The sequence below is a fragment of the Elaeis guineensis genome, chromosome 8 (genome assembly GCF_000442705.2).
Source record: "Elaeis guineensis isolate ETL-2024a chromosome 8, EG11, whole genome shotgun sequence".
Taxonomy (NCBI): Eukaryota; Viridiplantae; Streptophyta; class Magnoliopsida; order Arecales; family Arecaceae; genus Elaeis; species Elaeis guineensis.
Window position 1 is genome coordinate 5,491,553 of NC_026000.2, and position 26,354 is coordinate 5,517,906.

At 36.7% G+C, this 26,354-nt stretch overlaps 1 protein-coding gene, 1 long non-coding RNA gene and 1 pseudogene across 9 annotated transcripts in view; 2 read left to right on the plus strand and 1 right to left on the minus strand.

Annotated features, from left to right (window-relative positions):
- LOC140859703 (uncharacterized) overlaps nt 1-26,354 on the plus strand; it is a 134,673-nt gene that overhangs the window by 30,147 nt on the left and 78,172 nt on the right. The window lies entirely within an intron of this gene.
- LOC140859618 (uncharacterized) lies at nt 12,836-13,629 on the plus strand. The gene is made up of 3 exons (XR_012143158.1): nt 12,836-12,908; nt 13,090-13,164; nt 13,475-13,629. It is a non-coding gene; the product is annotated as an uncharacterized lncRNA (long non-coding RNA).
- LOC140859728 (pentatricopeptide repeat-containing protein At4g21065-like) lies at nt 16,628-18,241 on the minus strand (annotated as a pseudogene).

The following is a 26,354-nucleotide window of genomic DNA, read 5'->3' on the forward strand; positions in this document are numbered from 1 at the left end:
GAGTATTGGATCAATTCAAATCAGATTTGAATAAAGAGTCCTCTCATTGGGTTATAAGAATTATCTATAAATAGAGAGGGTCTCTATCTATGGATAAGAGAAGAGAATAGAATAGCAAACAAATCAAATTGAGAGAAGAGAAAAAGAGAGAGAGACAGGATGTGAAGAGAGAGGTCCTTCATCTTCTACATCTCTCCTTTTGTTGCCGCCTCCTCTTCTTGGGCATGGATCCTTCTTGAGCATCCTACCTGCTGGTGTGAGGTATCACATCATCATATCTCATCCCTCGATTGATTGTGTATGCGAATTTAATTGGATTGGAGTTCATCCTGCTTTCCTGTGGCATCTGATGTGCATGCGAAGTAGTGGGTCTGCATATCCAGGCCTCCACGAAGGTTTATATCAGATAATTTAAGATTTGATCTCTGATTCTGCTATGATTCAGATAAAAATTTGATCTTTAAATAAGTAGAACATTAGAGAAAATTTTTAGATGCAATCTGGCATTCTGGAGGAAAATGTTCCCTTCTCTTCAACTGATATCAGAGCAGGCCTAAATATATACATGTAAAATAAAATTTTTTATGATTATTTATATAAGATATAATTAAATATGTGACATTAAACCTCATTTAAATCTATTTATATAAAATTTTTGATCTGATTTTGATTGGATTAGAGGTGCCTAATCAATGATTGATTGAGATTTTTATAAATCTATTATAACAGAATTCTGTTGTTGCTGAATTTTTGATGAAAAATAATATGAATTAAAAATTTATTTTAAATTTATTTTAATAAAATTTTAATTTTATTATTTTTCTTATGAAGTGAGGATTATTTTAGATTTAAATTAGATATATTTTGATGGATATTTAGATTTGAATCCTATCATAATTCAGTACTGTGCGAAAATAGATTTTATCAGAAATTAATTTTTTATGTATTCATATTTGCATCTAATTATTTTTCTATTTGATATCAAATCTAAAATTGATATTTCATAATTAGTATAAGATAAATTTTAGATTTGATATGATGTATATGATACATCAAATCTAATTGGATTAGATGAAAAACATAATTGATGAGATCAAGGATATATTTATGATATAAAATAATTTTATTAATAATTGCATGTTGATGTAATTATATATAAAATTAGATTTTAGATCTTAATAGCGTAGTACTCGGATTAATGAGATCATCAGATCATCCCTCTTGAAATTTTTTACTTACCTGAAGTTTTTGCAAAGAATTGCATATATTAATAGGACTTTCGATATCTAATACCCAGGTAGTAGTATTACAAACAGAAAAATTATAAGGTGTTATCATATAAATACCTTGTGAAGCAACCACTTGCCTATTTCTCTTATTCCTAGGTATGTTTGGGTCAAAAGGGACAGTGGGAGAATAATTGAACTTGAGAAGTTCAAGACTTATAAACTATCCTATCTTAACCTGTGGAGTATCCATAAGTTAATCCTCAACTAGATGTGCCCAGTGACGAGGCACGACCATGATACACACTTCCTCACCGAAAGGTCAATCCGAATGCGTAATATACCACTCAAATATGGGTTTGTCATTGAGAATGACTATACCCATATATTATTATGAATAATGTTTCTTGACCTATTCAAAAATGTTACTAGTAGAGATTCTGACAATTGGCCTAAAATCTTGACATCCGAAATCGACTCCCTGTACATCAATTAAGTGTGGACTATGGTTGAAGCACCTATGGGTATGACCCAACAGGATGCTATCAGGGATGTAATTCTGAATTTTTTGCTTTTGCCACACACCATCTAGAGAAGTTGTCTCTGGTGGGAGGATAAATGCATTTATGAATTTTGGTTGGAATTGAGGAGATGGCACCTCTATTTTTAATGAGATAGTCAAATGTTTGACTTCATCAAATATAGATAAACCATGTGTGTATGCAAGAAGATAGGTGGGAGTCCCACTAACTTCTTGGTTATGTATATAGGTGACAAATAGCTTATTGGGAAGGTAGTCTCGATATTGCACTCAATCAATACTTATCACAGAAGTTTTCATGAAAAAAAAGACTTGGGTTAAGCATCCCATTTCTTGGCATCTATAGGGATAGATGTAAATGGATGATTAGGCTTGTCCTAATCTAGGTACATGGATTTAATATTGAAAGGGTTCAACATGAATGGGTGTAAAAGTGTTTACTTACCCATACATTCAATGTACCAAGCTTGATGTGAATTATGCCTTGTGTATAATCATTGATTTGGGCTGATCCATGATAGGATCTTATGAAAACTGTGAAAACATTCTCAAAGTACATGAGAAGCACTAGAGGAGCAGTGAATTGGAAGAGTTCTAAACAACAAACTATGTTTGACTCAGTTAATTACTGTTAGTAAAGATTGCTTAGAAAAGTTGCCTGATGAAGGGTTCATCATTAATTGGGTGTCGTTTCATCGAGTACCCACACACATCTTAGGCACTTTCACCTCATTTATGATTTGATCATAAAGTGAGTTAATATTAAGAACAGTATAATAGGATCAGTTCACTAAAGCTTACACAGCAGCAGTGCATCGTCACCCTGATTGCAAGGACATCAGGTATAAGAGTATTGGCTTTAGTGCAAGTGGGAGATTGAAAGAATTGTGCCTACAAGCCAATCGATGGGGATACGATGAAACTTTTCTTTATTATCTTTCTGCTCATTTGCATGAATTAGTTATTTTACTTATATGAGGTATTATATTTTATCATTTACTGTATCATTTTTATATGATTATGATAAATCTCTTAGATTAGGATAATAATTTTAGGGCCATGATGAGATCATACCAGTGAGACCTAAAATTTTGATAGCCCTAATCTAAAATATTTTCAATCGTTGGATCATTGAGTCGGAGATCAATGACTCCGATAAGATTGGTACATCCTATGTATACTTAATGGAGAGGTGGTTAATCTCACAACCACTTATGTGGTGATACTAATACAAGGATGTAGGTGCTCATTAAAAATGAGTTTACTAAACTGATCTGTAAAAGAATATTTGATGGAGCCTTACAGCATGTCAACAATGGTTTTCAGTGGGAGTGGTGCATGTGATCTTTTGACCTGAGATCACCATGGTACCTTGTGTGCATAGATCCTTACTTTGGTTTATTCCCAAGCACACCACTTTGAGATATGTGTGGATATTTTGAGTATGGTGAAGTATGCATGGAGGTTGTGAGTGGTCAATAAAAATCGATCACTCCTTGTAGGAGGAGAGAACATCTTATGTGATCTCATAGATGTGACTCTGAGATCTCTGGCCAGAGCAGGGATGAACTGTAGAAATATTTTTTACTGATTTATCAATCGAGTCATCATCATTGGATCGAGATACATATGGTTAGATATTTGGGTCTGACATATTTTCATACCCATATCCTTTTCGGGATGTTGTATGATCGAAGGATTGAATTACACGGTAACTCACCACGGAAGGATAATTTTGATATTTTTATCAAATTTTAAATCTTTTGGATAGTCATGACACGTTGCTAGATGTCAATCTTGACTTGTAGATTTGACAGAATTAAAAAAGTTTAATTCTAAAATCAATTAGGAAGAGTCCTAGTTAATTGGACTCTTGAGCTACCTAATCCAATCAGATTAGGATTTCATCGAGAGTTTGGATCCACTGCTGGCTAGATTTGGAATCCAATGGATCACACACAATAAAAATTTAGTCTTGATCTAATTAATTTAAATTTATTATAAATTTAATGGTTAATTAAATTGCTAGCACATGAATTAACCCAAGTGACCAATTGAGTTCAGTGCAAAGGTGTTTGTGCTAACCTAGTCTTGTTGTCTTGACCTAATGTGATTAGGTTTGAACCATCTAAATTTATTAGTTAGTTTTATCTGATTTTGTGGAAGTTTCCATGGAATCAACCTCCTCCACGTCAAACCACAGCATATTAAGTGTTGGCGTCATATTTATTTTGGTAATTAAGAAGGAGAGTCCTTTTTTCTTACTCCTCTTAAAATCATTACATATTCCACACGTTCTATTAATTTTGTGCACCATTAGATGGTGTCTTGGGATGTGGGAGGTGGAAGAGGAGAGGGAGTCCTTCTCTTGGAAGAACTCCATGCCAAAAATAAGTTGGGACGCCCCATTTATGGCATTGAATTGAAGAGTCCATTTCAACATGGACTCTTATTTCTTTCCATTAATTTCTACGTGTTTGTTAATTCCATGTAACATCAGATATCTCTTGGGATTATGGGTGCAGAAGAAGAAGGAGAGTCCTTCTTTTGGAAGGAGTTTGAACGCCATATTTAATGGGATGCCACATTTTTTGATTGATGTGGAAGAGTCCTTAATTTTATGGACTCTTGAATTCTCCATGCCATTCCTCTTATCCCACGCGCCATATGATGGGTTACATTTTTTCTTGATAGAGGAAGAGTCCTTCTACCAGTGAATCACCTTTTATTCCACACCAACCCATTGTGTTCCACGTTAAAAATTGATTGGGGCGTGTAAGGAATAAGGGACGCCAAGAGTTGGCATCCCATGGGATACCCCCTTATTCCCTATAAAAAGGGGGTGCTATTTTTATTTTGTACGTCCCTTTTTGGTGGGTTTAGGTGTGAGAATGAGAGGATAAGACAAGAAAAATGTCTGAAAAAAATATCAGAAAAGAGAGAGAGAAAATGGAAAGGAAGGGTGAAAGAAAAAAGAAAAGTATGAGATACTTGTCCTAAAATCAAATTGTTCATGTGTTGAACATAAAATCTGATTAAGTGTGATTTGATACTTTGGAAAAAGGATTCCTAAAGTGATCTTGTAGAGGTCATGAAGGCATACAAGCAATGGTGCATCCTGTTCTTGCGAAGGACAATCGCAGTGCACTTACGAAGAAGGCTACAGCACCATGACGAGTTGGAAAGAGCCCTGATCAGTCCTGTGTGGATCACCGTTGGAGGGTTTCTACTTTGAAGTCTCATGGAGATCTCAAAATCACCAGTTCGTGATCTTCATGGTGGTATATGACTTTTGATCTTCTCCTCATATGCTTGATTTTGTGGTTTGATTGTAATCATCAAGGGGTTCCTAGGATTTTTGAGTTCCGTGATTAAGTTTAATTGTTAAATCTTGTTTTCATTTATTGAATGCATGTTAAAAATTTTAAAATATATATTCCACTGCATCACCAAAATCCATCAGAAGAATGATGCTGCTTAAGTCCAAGACTGGGTATAATTTTTGATCGCATCTCGATCGTCCTCATACCCGATGCAATATAAAGCAAATCCGCCTTCAAGATTTCTTCTTTGAATTCTTTCAAATTTCTGAAGTTCTCGATGGCTTGGTTCAGGGCTTCCCTTGCTGACTCTACTTCAGCTCTTGCGGAGGCCAACTCAGCATTGGCCAGTGTCAACCTTTCCAGAGTGGCCGATACCTTCCGCACTCCATTTCAAGTTCATCAATGCATCCATCCCCTCTCGTCAGAGCTGATGGATGGAGTGCTTCTTGCTTCTGATCCGAGACTCGAGGGATGAGATGTTCTGACGAGCCGACTCAACTTCGGCCCTAGAAGACTGTAGATCTACCTTCATTCAGGAGATCTGCTCTTAAAGGTTTTTCTCCTATTCAGTTGTCGTCTGGAGTTGTTCGACGGCAGTATTCTTTTCGACGATGACGGTCGCCACATTATCCATCCACGATCGATGAAAGTCAACAATCTTTCAATAGTCTCTCTCTAAATCGTGCATGTCATGCGCCCACTGAAAGCAGAAGATAAATCAAGTCGATTAAAAAAATAATATCAGAAAACTTACCCCGAGTATCATCGGGTAAAAGGAAGAAAATATTTCAGCGACAGTCGGTTCTTCTATTCTCCCGATCAGTCAGGAAAGAGCAACTTCGATGAGCCACTTAGTCAATGTCGGATTGGCCAAGGCTGACTCACTCTCAGAGATTCGAATGTCGAAAAGACTTGGAAGGCCTGCAGATGATCCGTCATTGGCTGAAGTCGCTGGCGCCTTCCCCGATCTCCGATCGACAGCCCATGCTTGAGAATGTTGGGAAGTCGAGCTCGACTGCACTCGAGAATATTCTGCTGGAGGAACGGCTAGCACAACCGCAGACTGCTCGGGTTCGACTGTGACTCCCGCCCTAATCCAACCTCTGCTGATGGAGCCACTGATGGTACTCTTGCAGCTCTGTCCTCTCCTGCCGTCCCATCTTCAGCAGACGGTGCCTCAAAAAGCATTGTCAGGGATTACAACGCCAAGACTGGTTCAGAATCATCTCTAATGGAATGTCAGATTCCCTCATCAGTACCGATGGAGTAGTGACCCGACCTTTCTTCGACGGTCAGGAGGGTCCAGCTTCAGCTGTTGCCTTCTTCTTGACAGCATACGAGCGATTATCAACAGCCGACACTCATGCTCTTGGCTGCATAGCTGCAATCAAAATAAAGAGATCAGTATAAAGTTCAAAAATAGACAAGAAAAATAAAGTAATCGACTATGTTATACCTAAAGAAATGACCGAACTAAGCCCGACATCGTAGAGAGCTTGTTCGATCATCAGCTCTCGTTGCGATGGAACTTCATGTCTTTCAGTCGGAGAAAATCTTCCGATCATTGGCCTCCACCCGACTGTTCTCATTGGGGCCAGTCCTTGGATCACCCCAGCATGAAGAAAGCTCTAGAGAGAAGAAGAAGAGATGAAGAAAAATTAGTTTTTCCATCCATGAATGGATGATGGAAGATCGATGATAAAAAAAGACCTTTCTCGGGTAGAAAAATCACCGATCCTTGACCTTCAGATGAGGACAAAGGACAAAGAAAGATCGAAAAAGAAAAGGATAAGGAACAATCGGTATAAGCTGACACAACAGAGCAAAGCTGATGATCAGTCGGATAGAATTTGGGATCAGTTGAGCAAGACAGAGGCCATAATAATCAAGAAGATTTCGGACGAACTCTGAATCGAGAATCAAAGACCAGTCTGAAGGTCCTCGACATAAATTACAATCGAATTCGGAGGAGGAGAATTCATTCGACCATCCGAACTAGGAGCGAAAAGCTGATACTACTTCAGAATATGGTACTATTTTTAGAGCCGTTCAACATTGGGCCCAGATAAAGAAGAAGCTTCCATTTTCAGAACCGAAGGAGAGTCATCGACCGATTCTCCGACAGCTATCCCGAGAAGAGAAAGTTTTTCTACCAGCCATGAAAAATGGAGAACTAGAAAAAGAAAACCCTAAGAAGAGAAACCCTAGAAGAAGAAAAGGAAAACTCAACCTGAGATCAAAAGTGATGCAAGAAACAGAACTCGGAGCTCCTAGTACTAGGGCAACCTTCCAGTAAAACCTTCTGTACAACAAATGCAAAATCAAGTCTGGATGAAAGTGACTGTGTATATATAGGACTCCTCAATGGTCTAGATGAAATCGATCAAATCTGGATCTCCTCAGATGTCGACACGTGGCGACATCAAAATCGATCATTGGTCGGATGGTTCGACGCACCTGCTTCTAGATCATGCCACCTCATCATTATCCATATGAATAGCTTAGAGCCAATGATGTTGGGACATGTGGCCAAGATTTACTAGTCAGAATCAAATCGTCTGGATCTGGGCATCGAATTATCTTCCCGAAATGACAGTCCAATATGATTTCACAGCTATCGAAATAGCAAAATAGCTGAAGATCTCTCGTATTCCAAAAAATAATTAATACCAGCAGTCGAGTCGGGGCTCGAGGCAGCACGTGACAACTTTCTTCGTCCAACGTGACAGACTACGTGATAATATACACGTCAGACCATCTTGGACTTGGGATTGGAGGGCAACTGTTGGGACAAGTCAACCAACCTCTGACTCTGACTCTACATCGACCTTATGAACGCAATATTCCGAGTAACAATTAGTTGACTGACCGACAGTCAGCTGTTATCAACCATCAATAGATAATTTGGATAATCTCCAATCGAAAACCATCGGCATATCAGAGTTACCGACCAATGCTTATTCGAAACTCCATGACTACCGACTTACTGCTATTACCGATGTATAGTCGGCTTACAAGCTGCTAGCGCAAATGACCAGAATGTGATATAATGCTCATCTCACGGTCACATAATGTCGGAATGTGTAGATCCCATGTATTTAACCGTTATGAATGTTTATCGACTATATGTCACGGTCGTTAATGGATATAAACAGCCCATTAATTCCATGATTATGGCCTAATAAAAAGCAGAATCACATGCTCGATGGTTACATATGAATTATCTATAAAAAGAAGGTAAACGAACAGTCTTGGTAAGATAATTCTGGGCTAACACTGCCATTTTAAATACTCTTTATCTGTTGTTCACCACTTCCCACTGACTTAAGCATTGGAGGGTCTCCGCCGGACATAATTCTAGTTAATGTGGACTTCATTTTGCAGGTGCTCTTCACCGGTGACGGGCGCTACAGGGCATTGGCCGCAACAATATGCACTAAATATATTTTTATAGATATACATGGAGTTACTGATTGACTCAGCTGTAGCAAAATTAGAATAATCAATATTCATCATTTAAGGGCATGGCCTTATTATTGTGATTCTTCCTTTTTACAAGTGCTAAAAAAAGATAGCTGGTTAGCTATCAAGGGTTCATCATGATACAGTGCTAAGCCCAACTACGTTTAAAGAATTGAAGCTGCGACTATGTCTTTATTCAGTTTTGTCCATCATTATTTTTCAATCAGCAGTTGAACCAGTGAAAATCATACACCTTAATCTTCAGATTCCTCGGCTTTCCTCCATATTAAATAAATTTGATGTGTTCAAACTGGTGATGAAGTTCAAGAAGCAAGCTGGCCATTCCTAGTGGTTTCATTCTTTGGCGGTGCATATGCTCTTATTCCATACTTTGTTCTCTGGAAGCCACCTCCACCAGCTGTTGGAGAAGATGAAATCAGTAGATGGCCTTTAAATTTTCTTGATTCAAAGATAACTGCTGGGCTAAGAAACTCCGATGCACATAACCACAATATGCTTAGTAAAGTTGTATACAAATTTTTGTGTACATGAGTGATACTATAACTTTTTTACATCAAGCACATGCATAACTCATTGATTTTAACCATCATTGAATTACAATTTGAAAAGGTTTAAGTGACAAACAAAGAATCCCAATCATTCAATATAGTTTCTGTAAAGCGTTGCCTGAAAGCTTTTGGTATTTAGAGTTTTGGTCATTGATAGTTTGAGATAGTGGAAACATGCAAAATTTGTAGGTGAAACTTCAATCAAACTGATCGGATTGATGGTTTATATGCTGAATAGTAACTCCATTGCAAACCAGATTTTACTTGTTGCAGGCTTGGGCCTAACTATGTATGCTGGTTTAGCTTATAGTGATGTGTGGAAGGAGTTCTACCGATACTTCAGAGAAAGCATGTAAGTATCATGACATACTATTGGAAATTTCAATTAGGCGTACTCCCATGTGAAATCTCAATTTTTTTCATTCTTTAACTTGCTCGACCAGCATTTTAACCTAGTAAAGACACTGTCAGTTTTTTAACTAGTCAGCGGCTCCTGTTCAGCTGTTCTACAGAACTGCATCAAATACTTTACAAAAACTTTTTGAAGCTGGGAACTTCTTTCCGTGAAGTCAACATCAGAGTCCATTGACCTCATGTAAAACTCTGGCATTTACCTATAACATTTTCTTCATTGCAGATCCATATTACATGCATTGATTTTGCGCTATGCTCAGCCTTCTCACCTTTTTGGGTCTATAATGATATGACTGCAAGGAGATGGTAAACTGAACACTCTGCACCCATGCTTCTTTTCATAATATGCTCAGAAACCTAAATGTTTTAAAATAAAGGGAAAAATAGAATGGCTTTCTCATCAAAGAACTCACTTGTTCCCCCTGTTGCAGGACCAGTCAAAGTTCTTGGCTTTTGCCAGTGGCACTTATTCCAATTCTGGGGCCATCCTTGTATCTTCTCTTGCGGCCACCTCTTTCAGCACTCCTGTGAGCACCCCTCAGTCATAATTGAGAAAGAGTGATCTGGATCCAATTTCCAGCATTTGTTTTCTGCATAAGCAATAGAGTGAACCAAGTATAGCTATAATTGGAGACTGGAAGAGAAGGTAATCCATCGTTCTAACAAAATTGTCATCATAATATCCCAACCTCTGCTCAAAAGCCGATTTGAAGCAACCCCAACAAAATAAGGATTAATGATGTAAACTTATTATGTTTCACGAGTTTTTTTATATTCATAAATGAAAAGAAGCTAGAAGTGATGATGAGCTCGCCGGACTTGGTTGACAATTAGGACTGTTGCTTGCGACTCTCTCGGCTCAAATGATATCACTGAAATCCACCATTCTATTGCAGTGCGGTGCTCTCACAAAGCTCAATGCTCTAATGCGGAAACAAATATATAGACCCGATGGCATTCAGGGATGAATGTAGACCCGTCGGGCAGGGATAATCATTTTGAGATCTAATAATAGCTTCTTGCGACATTACTTTTGGAAAACTTTTGAACTATTCTTGTGTTATTAAGCACGCATACAATATATTACAACTGCATGATTTTTGTCTGGTTTATATTTTAGAGTAACAAACTCTGGTTTATAAGTTGTAGGGCATGCGCCAGTTTTCAGTTCAAGGTAGAATCATGGGGCATCATTTGGAAGTTGTGAAGTTTTGAGTTAAATATTTCCACTGGCACTATTTCTGTTAAAAAAAAAAAAAAGACAAAGATAGTCGCATTTGTGGTTTTTTTATTATTATTTTTTAAGGGAGGTGTGAGAACATGATTCTTCTCTCTTTTTTTTTTCTTTCGTGACTACAAGGAGTAGTAAGCATTGACAGTGCAGTATAGCAGTTATAGAACAACAAAATATAGTTTCCTGCTGCCATACAAACAAAATTGCAATAGTTGACAATGGTTGAAAATGAATCGGATATGGATTGGATACCAACATATCCATATTTATTTTGTCTAATGAATACAAATATGGATACGAAATTATTTGGATATAAAAATTTATATTCATATTTATTTTAAATATATATGGATACAATTCTAATATTGAAAGTATAGATATAGTTATAGATGTTACTTCGATAATAAACTTTATAATTACAAAATCAAAGATATTACTAAATAAATTAAATCAATTAATAATATATTTATATAGTTATATATTTTTTAAAAAATTAATAATTATTATGTAAAATTATATAGGATTGATATAAATTCGGATATTCAGATATGGATCGGATAGTTGTTTATCCATATCTTTTTTTTTTTTTTCTGACGGATATGTATACAGATATGGATAGTAGTTATATATTCAAATTTTTATTCATATCTGGATTGATTTGGATATGAAAATGGATTCGAAAGAATAATATCTCATTGACATAATTGATATTGCAGGAAAAAAAAGATAGATAGAGGAGCTAGATTGAACTAAGTCATTCCAGCCTGTTAGCGAGCTTAACGCTGAAGTAAAGAGAATCGAACCACTTAGCAATCCAATCTCCAGACAGATACGGGCAGAAATTGAAGACATCCTTACGATTAAATTGAATACCATAGTCCTATAAATGAAACTCCAAAGAATTAAATTAACAGCAAGAAATCCCGAGCAGGTATGACCAAAATTGACATTAAAAATCCTGAATGCGTGTCCAACAAGACATCGAGAGGTTTATATCTTGGTGAATTACAACCTGAAAACATCTGCCCATTCAGCAAACTACAAAGATCGTTAGGTCTAGCTTGTTCACCCCATTATTCAAATGATTTGATTCACTTTAGACTTTTTCTTAAAAATTGTTTCAATTACATCAATATACATGCATAGAAAGCTTCAACATAGACTGACAACTCTCTATGAAGCCAGAACATTCTAAATATTTTTTTCTAGCAAATGTAAGTATATATTTTTTTGAAACATGAAAATTTGATATTGGCTTGATTTGGGTGTTCACCAGCGGCCATGTTCCATCTGGTGATCCATGGAAGAGTTACAGGGTACTCGGCCAAGGGCTCCTCAAGGGAGCACAGCCGCAATGGTGATCGGAAAAACAGGGGAAGTAGACGGAGGTGTGATTTGGACATGGGGAAGAGACAGCAAAGGAGAAGGCGGGCTTTACCTTGACTCCGGCGGTGCTCTCCAACGTCGATTTCCGGTGATCACAATAGATGAAACCGGCAAGGTCAAGAGGGAAGAAGAGAAAGAAAGAGGCAGAAAACAGGGTCGGTGGTCGTGATAGAATCTTGGAGGGAACGGGATGGCCTTGTAAAGGCGGAGGCGAGCCTCGCAGGAGATGGAGTCTTCTTATTCTTCCTTCCTCAATGGGTGGGACGTGGTGTATGGTAGGTCGGTACGTTGCTGCTTTGTAAAGGAAGTAAATCGTACGTTGTTGTTGGTTTGTAAGCAAGATATGGAATTTATGTTGGGACCAAGCTTATCTCATCTTTTAAGATAATGCACGTATGTCATGATGCTAATCAAAAATCCAATAACGTAATCGTGTATTTTTTTTAATGGGGCAATAAAAAGTTATACATTACAAATTCGATATGTGTTTCCTATTTAGATATTATTGTTTCCTATATTTTTTATATTTAGCACCACCTTCCTCTATTTATATAAGCCCTCTATCCGCTTATCCTTCCCTCGTCGCTTCCAACTTCGGCGCCATCTCTGGCTCTTGCTCTTTCTCCCTCCCTCTCCTACTCAAAGGGCGGCAGTGGTGATCATGCCGGAGATTCAGATAGGGACTTCTTGGAGGAGGACTACAGACCGCTCCGTAAGAGACCGAAGAAGAATAATGCTCCTTTGAAGCATCCGGTACAACACTTTTTCCACTTTTTTTTTTATATCAAATAATCAGAATTCTTGGTTGAGAGATACTTATTGAGATCTTGAATTATGTTATTGAATTACTTGCATTTTTTTTTTCTCTCTTTATTCACAACATCTTTTTAAAACATCTAACATAACTTTCTCTATTCCATTGTCTGACACGAAGCCTTCTCAAGCTACCAGAAAGATGAAACCTTCAAAGTTTCATGCGCCTACCCGTTTGAGAATCGGAGCTTGGGAGGTAGGAGAATTTGATTCTAAAGCTTGACGTATTGAATATTCAATGGAATCAATGCAATAAAATTGCTATTGAACTTTACTTTCCCTGAATTATAGCTTTTTTTCACCAGAGGTCTGTAATTGATTATGTAGAGTAAAATACTAATCATTCTTGATTGCTACTGGTTAGAGCATAGTCAAGAATACAAACTCAAGATTTTTCTAATTGCCCTCAGTAGAAAATCTTATGTGCTTTGTTTGCTTACAAGTAGTTCTTTATCAAGGTGGATAAAGATTTGTCTGGTGGCTAATTGACGTACCCTTGTAAACAGCATGTATCAAGACATGAAGGTGATCTAGAGGCTAAGTGCTACTTTGCGAGACAAAAACTTATTTGGGAGTTTCTTGAACGTGGCCTGAAGAGCAAGATTGAAATTCCTTGGTCACATATTAAGGGTCTAAAGGTAACATACCCTGAAACAGGGGATGGAACCCTGGATTAGAGGTAATCTTATATGAGCATCAAGAGATGTTTTCTAATGGCATAATGTATCAGTTCTCTTAACAAAGCTTTCTGCTTGTTTTGTTCAGATAGCTAGGCCACCTCTTTTTTACAAAGAGACCGATCCTCAGCCGAGAAAGCATACCAGATGGCGACCTACTACAGATTTTACTGGCTTCCAGGCGAGTATACACAGGTGAAATCTTATCATCCTAAGCTGGTTAATGCTATGAAGCATCAACAGTCTGATTTGCATGTAAAGCTAATGATCTATTCGGTAATTGATAATTTTAAATATATAGTGTTTATTAATATGTTTGTGCATGTATTGGTGCATTGAAAACGTAGCTGGTGCCTTATTAACAAAACCAACCATTTATGTTTCAACTTTACTATTAGAGGGGCATGCAAGTAAAGAAACCAGTGTTGGTCTTGACTTTTCATAGACGCATGAGTACAAAATGATAGAATTGCAAGCAACCACTGAAATATGCACTAGTTTGTTCTTTGTTAAGCAGAAATTTTGTTTCATATATCATGTTTTCCTTTTATAAAAAGAGTGAGTGAATACAAAACAAACTTGCTTTGTACTCATGTAATTCTTCAGTAGATAATCAGATCAACTTGATATCGGGAGCCATTTATCTCACCCTCTCACCCGAATTTCTTCAATAATATCTCCACCCACTTCAGGAACATCTACAAGTTTGGTTGGTGGTAATTTGATTGATATTTTCACTTCCAATGTTGTGGTGTACTTCCATAGGAGGTGAATAGCCTAATGTTTTGTCTAACACTTATCAATTTCTTGCTTGAGCAAGGCACTTTCTGGAGTGCGAACAAGACTCGTTAAGGGAGAATATGGACAAGATTTTCCAATGCAGTCACGTTTATATTTTCTGAGTCAACAACCAGAAGATGAATCCAAATCTCCATACTCTGAACCTCAATACTCTGTTTTTGCTGATCAACTTCAAGGTAAAGATCATGCTTTCGAAATTACGAAGGATGGTAATGGATCCACCTTCTCAGAATTCTGTGTTTCTGGTTCGCATTTGTGTGATACCTCATCAATATCCATGAAGAGCATGGTACCGGTTTCTGTTGCGAGTGTACCAGATCCTGTCTCACAGGAAATTCCTTCAGCCAGCACAGGTAAGACTATACCAGCTCTTGGCATATATGATGCTGAAATTGTATAAATTATCTGAACAGCCATGTTTTCTTCAATCTTTTAAAAAAGAAAACTTTGCTTTCTGTTGTTCATTCATCTTGAATGACTTGCGACAATTGACTGGTCAGGTCTGAGTATCTTAGAATACATGCTTTCTGCATTCTCATAATAATTCAAGCTTAATTCTTCGATGAGTGGTGATGTTCTTGGGTCAGAATTTATAATAGTGTCACCAATACAGATGTTTGTTAAAGATGTCAAAAATCAATTACTTTAAATGGGGCATTCTAGTTGATTTTAGAAACTTGATGAAGGATGCTAACACGTTTATCTGTAATCTAGCTCATAGGGAGCTCCCTTGAATCACCAAGCTCCATATTGTTGTGGCAGTTTTTTCTTGTGTACTGGGTTTGCTTGCAGTATTTTTCATCAGCATGTTGTTTCCTATTTCTTGTATATTTTACAAAACATCGGTTGTTGCTTCAGGAATAGAATCCCAAGTATGGAGCAGTGCCGGTGCCGCAGAGGAGTTGGAGGAACCTAATTGGTGGGATCAGTCGATTTGGCCAACCGCAGAGAATAAGTAATTAAATTAAATTGTTCGTCGGATGACATCCTCCTCCTTGTAAGATGACATTCTGTGGCCCAGATCATTGTGATAAATATTTCACCATGAACTGATGGAAAAATCAAATCAAACAATGCATTCTATATAATTGATTAAAAAATTTGAAAGCTTCATGATGCTGGTTGACAACTGTGCAACATTCATAGGTGGCTATCTTCATAGTTGCTGCGTAATTGTTAAATGAGGTTCATGAACAATGTAATTATACTACATTTTCGTTCGATAGATTTCTTTTTCTTTTTTTTTTGTTCAGAATAACCACATTTATACTACCAAGCTCCGATACCAACAGGATCACCCATGGATTGTGAATTGCGGAAATAACTGAACTTCAGATCCACATAACAATTATGCCATTGCTTTCTTCTTAATCAAAATTGATGCCATCGTAGACCGTGATAATCCATCACCACCGCATAGAATCAGAAAGAAAGAAGATACACGAAAAATGATCCCAGCAAATCAAGGGAAATTAATCAAACAACCAACAAGCAGCAAAGGAAGAAAAACACGACCCACAAGTTAACGATTGGTTATGGAGCAGAAGGTTAATTGATTATTCTAATAATTCTGGCTCTGGTTATCAGTGTCATTAGCTCTGATGATATTTTAGGGGAAATCGTGAGTTACATCTGGTGCAACAGGACAACAATTGCAATGAAAATGAGTGCATGGTGCTGATTAGGAAAAATGGGGTATATTGCTTTTGCTATGTCATTGGTTACATGCACTGAGAGTTTTTTCATAAACAAAAAAGAAATGTACATTGTCTGTGGCAAGATATCGTGCTTGTTATATTGACTTACAGAAGCCATGCTACATCACAAATTTCATTGTGAATGAGTTAACATTGGCACCCCATATCTATATCAGAAAACAACTATTATTCATCACAAATTTCGAAAGATATATATATATATATATATATATATATATATATATATATATATATATATATATATATATATATATATATATATATATATATATATAAATATAAAGAAAAAGGAACAAGTGAAACAGACTGAGAGCTCACTTTCAACGTTACTTGTTCATCCTCGACAAGAATTTCCTTGGTAAAATATTCAACACTCATTTTAGCTTTAAATTGTTGTGTGAACTTCTCGTATACCTATATTGAAAGGTGAATAATTCAGAATGGAAATAACACTGCAACCACGTACATTAAACCCAGCATCATTTGAACATTCACATCATGAACATGTAACATTAACAAAAAGAGAGAGGAAACGTTACCTTTCTTAAGCCCATGCTTTCCAGAAAGGTTCAGACTGTTGATCAGAAGAATCTCATCATCTTGAGATAACTTATTTGACTCCAAGCATTTTGTCGAGAATGAGACAAACTTTATATACATCTTCTCTCCAACAGTATCCCCCACTGCAAAATGCACTTATCAGCGCATTGAACATATGCACATCTGGAACGAAGCCTCGTTCTGTCATTTCTTCAAGCAGTTGTAGTATCTCTTTCAGCTTCCCACCCTTAATCAACCAATTATTTGGACGAACAACCAGATCAGAGAAGAACCTTGTTTGAGGGATCCAAAAAGACAATCAATAGCTTCCAAAAATCTTCCTTCTCTGCAAAACTATCAATCATGATACTATAGGTGAACTTATTTGGAACAATATCTTCCAAAACCATGTTCACATAAAGCCGCTGGACTTCATCAAACTCTCCTGCCATGTAAAACCTATGAAGCAAAGTGTTATAAGCCACCACATCAGCACCAAATCCCCTACCGCTCATAATACAATTCGCTTTACGAAGCTTCCCAGCTCTGCAAAGGCTTCGAATCACGATGGTAAACGTGCAAGCATCCGGTCCAATTCCCTTCTTCACCATATCAGTCAAGAGCTTTAGAACACTGATCCATTCACCAAGCTCACAAAGCCTACTCATCAAAGTGTTGTAGAAGAAGACATCGACATCCCATTCCAATTCAGCATTCCTCTCCAGCAAGCTCTTGGCCTCCCAAACCATCGAGTCCCGACAAAGGCAATCAAAAAGGATGTTCAAAGTGATTGCATCTGGGCACAAGCCACTCTTCCGCATAACTTCGAACAGTTGGAATGCTTCGTCGACCTTGCCTGCTTTACAAAGCCCATTCATATAGATATTGTAGGTGATTGCATTTGGTTTCCAGCCCTTGGACGTATTCTCCCTCAAGATCCTCTCCACCTCCTCGAATTCGGCGGTTCTGCATAGGGCCTCCACCAAGATGCCGTAAGTCACCACGTCCGGTCGGCAGCCAAGGGCCTCCATAGTGCCCATCAACCTCTTGGTCTCTTCGATCCGTCCTGCCAAGCAATACCCATGAACGATACAAGTATAAGCTTCAACAGTCGGCATCAACCTTTCTTCGAGCATCTGATCCAAAACACCCCACGCTTCCTTAATCCTCCCGGCGCGGCAGGGGCCGGCGATCAGGATCAAGTAGGCGACTCTGTCGGGGTGTCGGCCGGATCGAACCATGAACTGAATGATATCATGAGTAGAATCAATAAGGGAGGGGCGTAAAGATCGCGACTTTATGAGGATTGTATAGGAGGAAGTGGCTGCGGCACCATCTCAAGTACGGAGATAGGACCGTCCCGCCATCATCGCAATATCTTGATCAGCATTTTAGGACATCTTCTACCCTAAATGTCGGAACTGGTTGGGACGGCAACAAATTTCATTGCAAAGAAAAACCGGAATGCCCCATCAGATTTTAAAACTTGACCTTTTGTTTGTCCTGACTTTACGTAACGGCGACATATGATTTTCTTTGATGTCTTTGGTATAACTTGAATCTAATGATATTTTTTTTACTAAGGTGATACCACAATTTATTATATAGACTTGACCATTACTGCACAACATCAATATTTGAAAGCGCTGATTCTTGAATTTGATGTCAAAGAATCAAAGAAATATTTTTATTAAGTGGAGGATGCACAAGCAATTTTCAGATCTCCACACTTAATTGAAATTGAACCTTTTCACCATCCAATAACGAGTCAGAAGATCGTCATGACTATGGGTATTGCACTTCATGTTCAATGAACTTTGGATCCTTGTGTCAGAGCAAGGTCTTGGTGGTGTCACTGAAATACGAATGAGAAAACAAATTTTCACTCAATCTTCAGCATATTCTTTATATTTCTTATTTGTATCTTCTAATTGGCACTAAAGTGGTCCAGACTTTTGGTGCACACAAACTAAATATTAACCATGTAAAAACATATTAAACAATAAAGGTCCTTGTGTCTCATTTTGAATTTTTAAGCAGGAATTAGAATTGTTACTCCATATTTAAATAGGAGAAAAGTTGGGAAGGGAAGGTTACAAAATGGTAAAAGCAAAAGAGTTTCAGATAGATACTCGCACGAAAAATTCGTTGTTGTGGAACTAATAAGTTCCTACTAAAATACGCTAAGATCACTAGATAATAACATCTCCAGATGCAGTTTGCCTTAAGCAGCTCGACGACTACGAATGCAAGTTCAAGAAGATTGATCGTCAGCTTGTCCAACTTCAGGTGGAAGGTCGAAAGTCTTCTAATGACTACGATTTTCACACTGCTCAGCCTCTCTCTCAGCGCATCTTGGATGAACTGATTTCATCCCAGTCCAAGATGCCACAGATGGAGCCATATGACGGCTCCACCGATCCGATCGACCACTTGGAGAGCTATAAGGCTCTCATGATAATCCAGGGGGCAACTGACATCCTCTTGTGCATCGACTTTTCGATAACTATTTGAAAGGCTGCTCGATCATGGTATTTTGGGCTTTAGCTGGAGAACATTAACTCCTTCAAGTAGTTCGAGAATTCTTTCGTGGCCCACTTTAGCACTAGTCGAAGGGTGCCACGGATATCAGACAGCCTCTTCTCTATTAAGCAGGGTGAGACAGAGATGTTGAGAGATTTTGTGGCTCATTTTAATGCGGCCACACTTGAGGTCAGAGATCTTAATGAAGACATGGCCATATCAGCTATGAAGAGGGATATGAGAGGATCTAGATTCACCTACTCTCTAGACAAGACTCTCTCTCAGACCTATGCTGAACTTTTGGAGCACGCGTACAAGTACATTCGTGTGGATGAAGTTGCTTCTGACCGACGTCAGATAGAAGGAAAAGATCAGAAGAAGAAACAGAAGAGAGGTGGAGCTCCGACTGAATCAAGTCGGCCAACTACCAATATGCGAGTTTCACTTCGACGACAGAGTCCGAAGTCGAACAACTATGACATGTATGACTCCTGTACTCCACTTTCTTTTCCTCATGCATAGATTTTGATGGAAATCAAAGGAGCAGAGTATCTTCGACACCCCCCTTCGATGAAAATGCCATTGAGGAGTTGTGACAGAAAAAAATACTGTCAGTTTCATCATGATCATGGTCATGATATCAGACAGTACATTCAGCTCAGGGACAAGATAGAGGTCCTGATTCGATGAGGCTATCTCGAAAAGTTCCGACGAGATTGTCCGACTCAACCTCCCATCAATCAATAACTTCAGCCACAAGCTGAGGAGACACTCAACAATCGACCAACGATGAGAGTAATCAACATGATCTCCGAACGACAGAAGAACTGGAGGGCAACTTTCAAAGAAGAGTCGGTGAAGAAACAATGACTCGATAATGTAATTACTTTTTTGAAAGAAGATATTCGAAGAATACAAACTCTCCATGATGATGCTGTCGTTGTTTCGATAATGATAGTAAATTATGATGTAAAAAAAATTTAGTGGATAATGAAAGCTCAACAGATATTCTGTTTTACTCGACTTTCTTCTGAATGCGACTACAGATTGATCGACTCAGGAGACTCTCGATGTCAATAATCAGTTTCATTAGTAATATATTTATAGTAGAAGAAAAAATTACTCTCTCACTAACTGTCAAAATAGATCTACGATAGAGTACTATTCTCTTAACATTCATGGTTGTCCGAGTTTCTTTGGCTTATAATGCCATACTCGGACGATTTGAACTTAATACCCTGAGAGTAGTAGTTTCGACATATCATTTATTATCCAATTTTTAACAAAAAATAGAGCCAGAGAGATGCGTGGAGATCAATAACTTGCCCGACACTATTTTCTGATCTCCACACAGAATAATCAACCTGAAGACTCTTTGTTCGTTGATAAATTAGACCAAAGAGAAAACCAAAAAAGGGTGAACGAGCCAAGCAATTGGTTTCCATCCCATTAAAAGAGGAAGATCCTGAGAAGACGGTCCAAATTGGATCGCAGCTATCTGATCCAGAACGGCAGCAACTAATAAATTTATTAAGAGCAAACGTCGATATTTTTGCTTAGTCGGCTACTGATATGTCAGGCATTCCTCTAGAGATAATAATCCACTGGCTAAACATTGATCTAAAGGTTAAGCTAGTGAGATAAAAGAAAAAATCTTTTACTCCCGAAAGACAGAAGGTCATCGATGAAGAAGTTGACAAGCTCCTCACGGCTAGCTTCATCAGAAAAGTTAATTATCTTGATTGGCTCGTCAATATAGTAATGGTGAGAAAGGCTAATAGAAAGTGGAGAATCTGTATCGACTATACAAATCTAAATTAAGTTTGTCCGAAGAATCATTTTTTTTTATCAAAAATTGATCAACTAGTTAATGCAATTTTGAGATACCAACTCTTGAGCTTCATGGATACCTTCGTAGGTTATAATCAGATTTGAATGACACCCAAAGATGGGGAGCATATAGCCTTCATAACCGACAAAGGCATCTACTGTTATAAGGTAATACCGTTCGGTTTAAAAAATATCGGAGCTACTTACCAATGGCTAGTCAACAAAATATTAAAGACACAAATCGGATGAAATATAGAGGTTTATGTAGATGATATGCTGCTGAAAAATTCTCAAACTACTAATCATGTTCGAGATCTAAAAGAAGCCTTCAGTATATTTTGATAACATCAGATAAAATTAAATCCAACCAAGTGTGCATTCAGAGTAACTTCTAAAAAGTTTTTAAGATTTCTTGTATCACAACGAGAAATCGAGGCTAATCCCGAGAAACTAAAGGCTATCATCAATATGAAGCATCCAAGCTCAAAGAAATATATACAATAACTTAATGGAAGGATCGCCGCACTCAGTCGATTCATCTCAGGATCGGTAGAAAGATGATTGCTCTTCTTCAAGACACTACGACAACCAAAAGACTTCTCATGATCAATGAGTACCGACAGTCCTTCGAGGACCTAAAAAGATATCTTGCATCTCCATCATTGCTTACAAAATCAAAGATGGGAGAAACTTTGTATCTCTATTTAGCAACATCGATGGAGATAGTTAGTTCGGTACTTGTCTAAGAGGATGAAAATCAAATTTAATGATCGATCTACTACACTAGCAAGGTGCTTCACAATACCGAAGTAAGATATTCAAGAGCAGAGAAGTTGATCTACGCTTTAATCATATCATCATAACGACTTCCCCATACTTCCAAGCATATCCTATTGTCATCTTGACAGATCAGTCATTAAAGGCAATTTTACACTGACTTGATACTTCGGATCGAATGGCAAAGTGGACGATAAAGCTCGATGGATTTGATATATAATATCACCTACGTCCATCGATGAAGGAGCAAATTTTGGCTGACTTCGTCGTCGAGTATACAATACCTGATAATAATTTTGAGGATGAGACTAACGACAAAATAAAGTAAGCTACGACTTTCGAGCCCGACTTAACATTGATATTAGTGTTACATATTGATGGAACATCCATGTGATGGATATATGCATGAATGCTTACATGCTAATTGATTATATAATACATTTGCAAGAGTTGTAATTAGGGCTGGGTGTCTTTGATGCATTATATTATCAGTAGAATCTCTCCTTTCTATATTCTCAACTGTTGATTGAAATTTTTACATAATGATGTAAAATTATAGAAATAAATTTATTTGAGAACAGATAAAAATTATTTCTTTCTATTTTTAAATAAAAATCAAGCATTCATGGTAGACTTCATGGTGATAAAGACTAGACTACCAGGCATCTGGAGAGCATAGGCGCATTAAGATTGACCATGAGATGGTTCAATCTATGATGTACCTAAGATTAGGCCCTTTAATCATTTTGTGGCTTGGATGATTTTTCAAAGTCCATAAATATGTGTTTTCCTTTATATATGCTTTTATATACTGGTAGTTAGGAATTTGAATTTTCATAGCATATAATGCATGATTAGGATATGCATGAGACCTAGGTCCCTCTATTAAATTATATTAAGCCTTAATGGTGAAGTGTTAAAAATACTATCCATGCCTTCCTTTATGCTAAGTCACTATTATGTCAAGAATCATAGTAGGCTTGTTGTACTATCCACAAGGCTTGCTGTGCGGACTGGCTTAATACTGTCTTGGTGCATTATAAAACTAATGATATTTAGCTCATACTAAATCAATAGAGTATATCAAAAACTGTAGTGAGTTTGTTGTGAATCCACAAGACTTGCTATAGTGATTGGTATGATGTTGACCTAATGATTCTTATGGCATATTGGATAGTGCTGTCTTGTTGTGCTATCCACAAAGATAGTATTATCCAGATGTGACCATATAGGATTGAAGGGTACGACTTAACTAAAATACTATAATTTGTTGTGCTATACACAAGGCTATAAGTATTTTAGAGGTAAAAGTTATGTCGAGAGTTACATAAGATGCAATTGGTAAAGAGTTGCCTACCTTTGAACTCATAAGAGCTTGTTGTGCTATCCATAAGATTTTTTATGAAGAATTGGGATCTCAACCCCACTAAGAAACTTCATGATAAGATTTTTGGATTTCATACTTGAGTGCTATGAAATTTGTTAAAAAAGTGAGAGATATAATTAGATAAAAATCCTCGTCTAACTTGTGCATGTCATCATGAGTAATCCTGTTTATGTTCTTATATATACATTTGCATCTTTACATTCACTACTTAGGATATCTTTAAAATTGATCGAATGTCATGGAATAGTTGAGGAATAGAAGGTGAAGAATATCTTCACTATAGGTATCTAATATCAATACATGATTGATGAGCAATAAATTACAAGAATTGTCTTGCAAGCGTGAAGCAATAGTAAGATGCAAAAGTTACATCTGCTAATAATTTGTACATGATACAAATTAATTATCGTGAGTATTTTAGTTTTAAAATTTTTAGGTATGTGATACCTAATATAGGTTCCTCTTATGCAAAGTATTTGTTGGATCTATAAAGCTGAGGTGAGGTGACTACTTGTCTTTAGGTACTAATAGATAGTCCATTCATGCTGAGGTTGTAGGAACCTATATAACCTTCTAGCAAGGTTTAGAGACTAATAGACTATTGATATGAGCCTAAATTTATCAGAAATATTATTTCAAATCTTTTGCTATTGTAGCATAATTTTAAAATTAATATTAAGAGTAAAAATTACTCTCCCTCTGATAAATTTTAAGGCTATGGTCTTATATTTCTATCACTTAATGATGTTCTTCATGTTGATGAAAATAAGAAATAAATATATGATGGTCACATATCTCAGGGCAAGTAAGATATTAGGTCTTGAACATATAGATGTTTGAAGACTAATAATATCTCGACCCATAGAACGATACTTCATATATGATATAACATGTTATCTAAAATACTTTACAAATATTATTATCTCATTCTGGAGATATATCCTAAAAATTTATGTATAAATTAGATACTGTAAAAATCTGTTACAAGCACTCCATATGAGATATGAAAAAGGGCAAAAGATAAGTTGCCCAACTTATGTGAAAAAAGTTGATGTACATAAGTTTGTGCTAGAATAGATTTTTATAAGTATATAGGTTATCCTAAAAGAATAGTATGTGATACTATTTCTGTTATCCAGAAATGGAGCCCAAGAGGGAGGGTGAATTGGGTCTTTTTAAAATTTTAAAAGATTAGTGCACTAAAACAATGTGCAAAAGAGATCGAGTGAAGTGGGTTGATATTCAATAAAAATAAATTCAAATACAAAATAAAGAATGCAAGTAAATGACACAAAGAATAAGAAAAGAGAAGTAAGCACAACAAACATAAGAATTTATAGTGGTTTGGTGCCAACCTTGCACCTACATTCACTCTCCAAGTCCCTACTTGAGAATTTAATCCACTAAATGGATTCAAAGTTATAACATATCGGACACTCCGATCCTTGCTATCCAAGTAAGAACACTTATTTTTCGAGTACAAGCCAACTCTTTTTCGATTTAGGATTCGGATCAATCCAAACGAGTTTTGAAACCTCCCAAAACTCAAAAACCCAAATACAATTTCAGAAAAATAGAGTACAGAAAATTCAGCACACAATCTCCTTAAATAGATACAATGAATGCAAAATAAATACAATACTCAAGAGAAAAAAGCTTTTGCTGAACACCCTCAATGAATTTCACACTTGATTGCTGCTGGAGAGTGGTTGGTGAAGTAATTGAATGCTTCTTTTCTCTTTTTTAGGGCTGAATAAGCTTTTCACGGATGTGAGCTTTGAATGCTAGCAAAACTTATGATTTTTCTCTTCAATAGAGCTTTTATAATCACTATCTACCCTTGAGAATATCTTAGAGTTGGTTTAGAATTGTTGGATAGTGTTTAATGCGCATTAAATGCATCAAAAATGGGTTGAAAACTAGCCGTTATGCAGCTCACCCAAAATAGGAAGTCTCATGGGGTGTCGCACTAACATTGAGACGTCCCACGGGGCATCCCAATAGGCCAGACAGAAAGTTCAGCTTTTTATTTTGATCTCAGAGTCTTAAAAATCATCTCAGGTGGATCGTCCCAATCACATGGGTCGTCCCACTGTGTACTATGAACCAAAATAAAGTGTGCCGGCTGCCCAACGAAAGGGGATGACCCAGATGGGTCGTCCCATTTTATTTCAATCTAAATTTTCATGCATTTAATGTCTGAAACTTACCAGAACACTTTCAAATGCTCTCAAATAGATTCAAATCAATTTGGACACTCTCAAAAGCCTTCAAAAACTTCTTCAACTTGCTGAAACTTTAACTTTTGGCACACTTGATAAAGCTTTTCAAAACCAATCTCTTGGACTACTTGAAATATCACAAAAATAATTTTCAAAGATAGAAAATACATTAGTAGTCCCCTCAAATGGTTTGTGATCATCAAAATTAATTCTTGGAGCAACAATCTTCTCCTTTTTGATGATGACAAAATATTTGAGTATACATAAAAAATATCTTTAAAGCTAAAAAAATTTGGATTTGTGAAGCACTAGAAGAGTTATGCCAAGGATTCAATATAGAGGATCATGATATACATATCTTCAGCAAATTTTAATGATTTAATTTATTTAGCTGAAACCATTTGGGAAAGAATTAGAGAATTTTTAAGAATTGTTCTTATTCGATCAAAATCCTCTCCTTTCTTGTATGAATTAGATTATTTTGATCATTTGAAAATAAATCTCCTCCTTTCTTATATAAAAAGTGTAAATTCCTTTTCTTCCTTGATTCTACTATCGGAGAAATAGATGTGAAAGAGAATATTTCTTTCTCTTTTTTTTGTTTTGATATTAAGGCAAAAATGAGACAAATTGAGCCAGAATCAAAAATGGATGTATCGAATCTATTTAGTATCAGTGAAAAAATAAGATTAGTAGATCATTTAAGAAAAAAATAGGTTGATCAGAGTAATTTTTTAAATATTATCAAAATGAAGATAAAAAAAATGATGCATCAGAGTTAAAAAAAAATGGACGAATCAGTATAGAGTACTGTACTAGAGTAAAAAGCTTTTTTTTAAAAAACAAACTTAAAAAGAGCAAAAAATTTTAACAACTACACCATTTTTACCATTTACCATTATTTCTCCTCC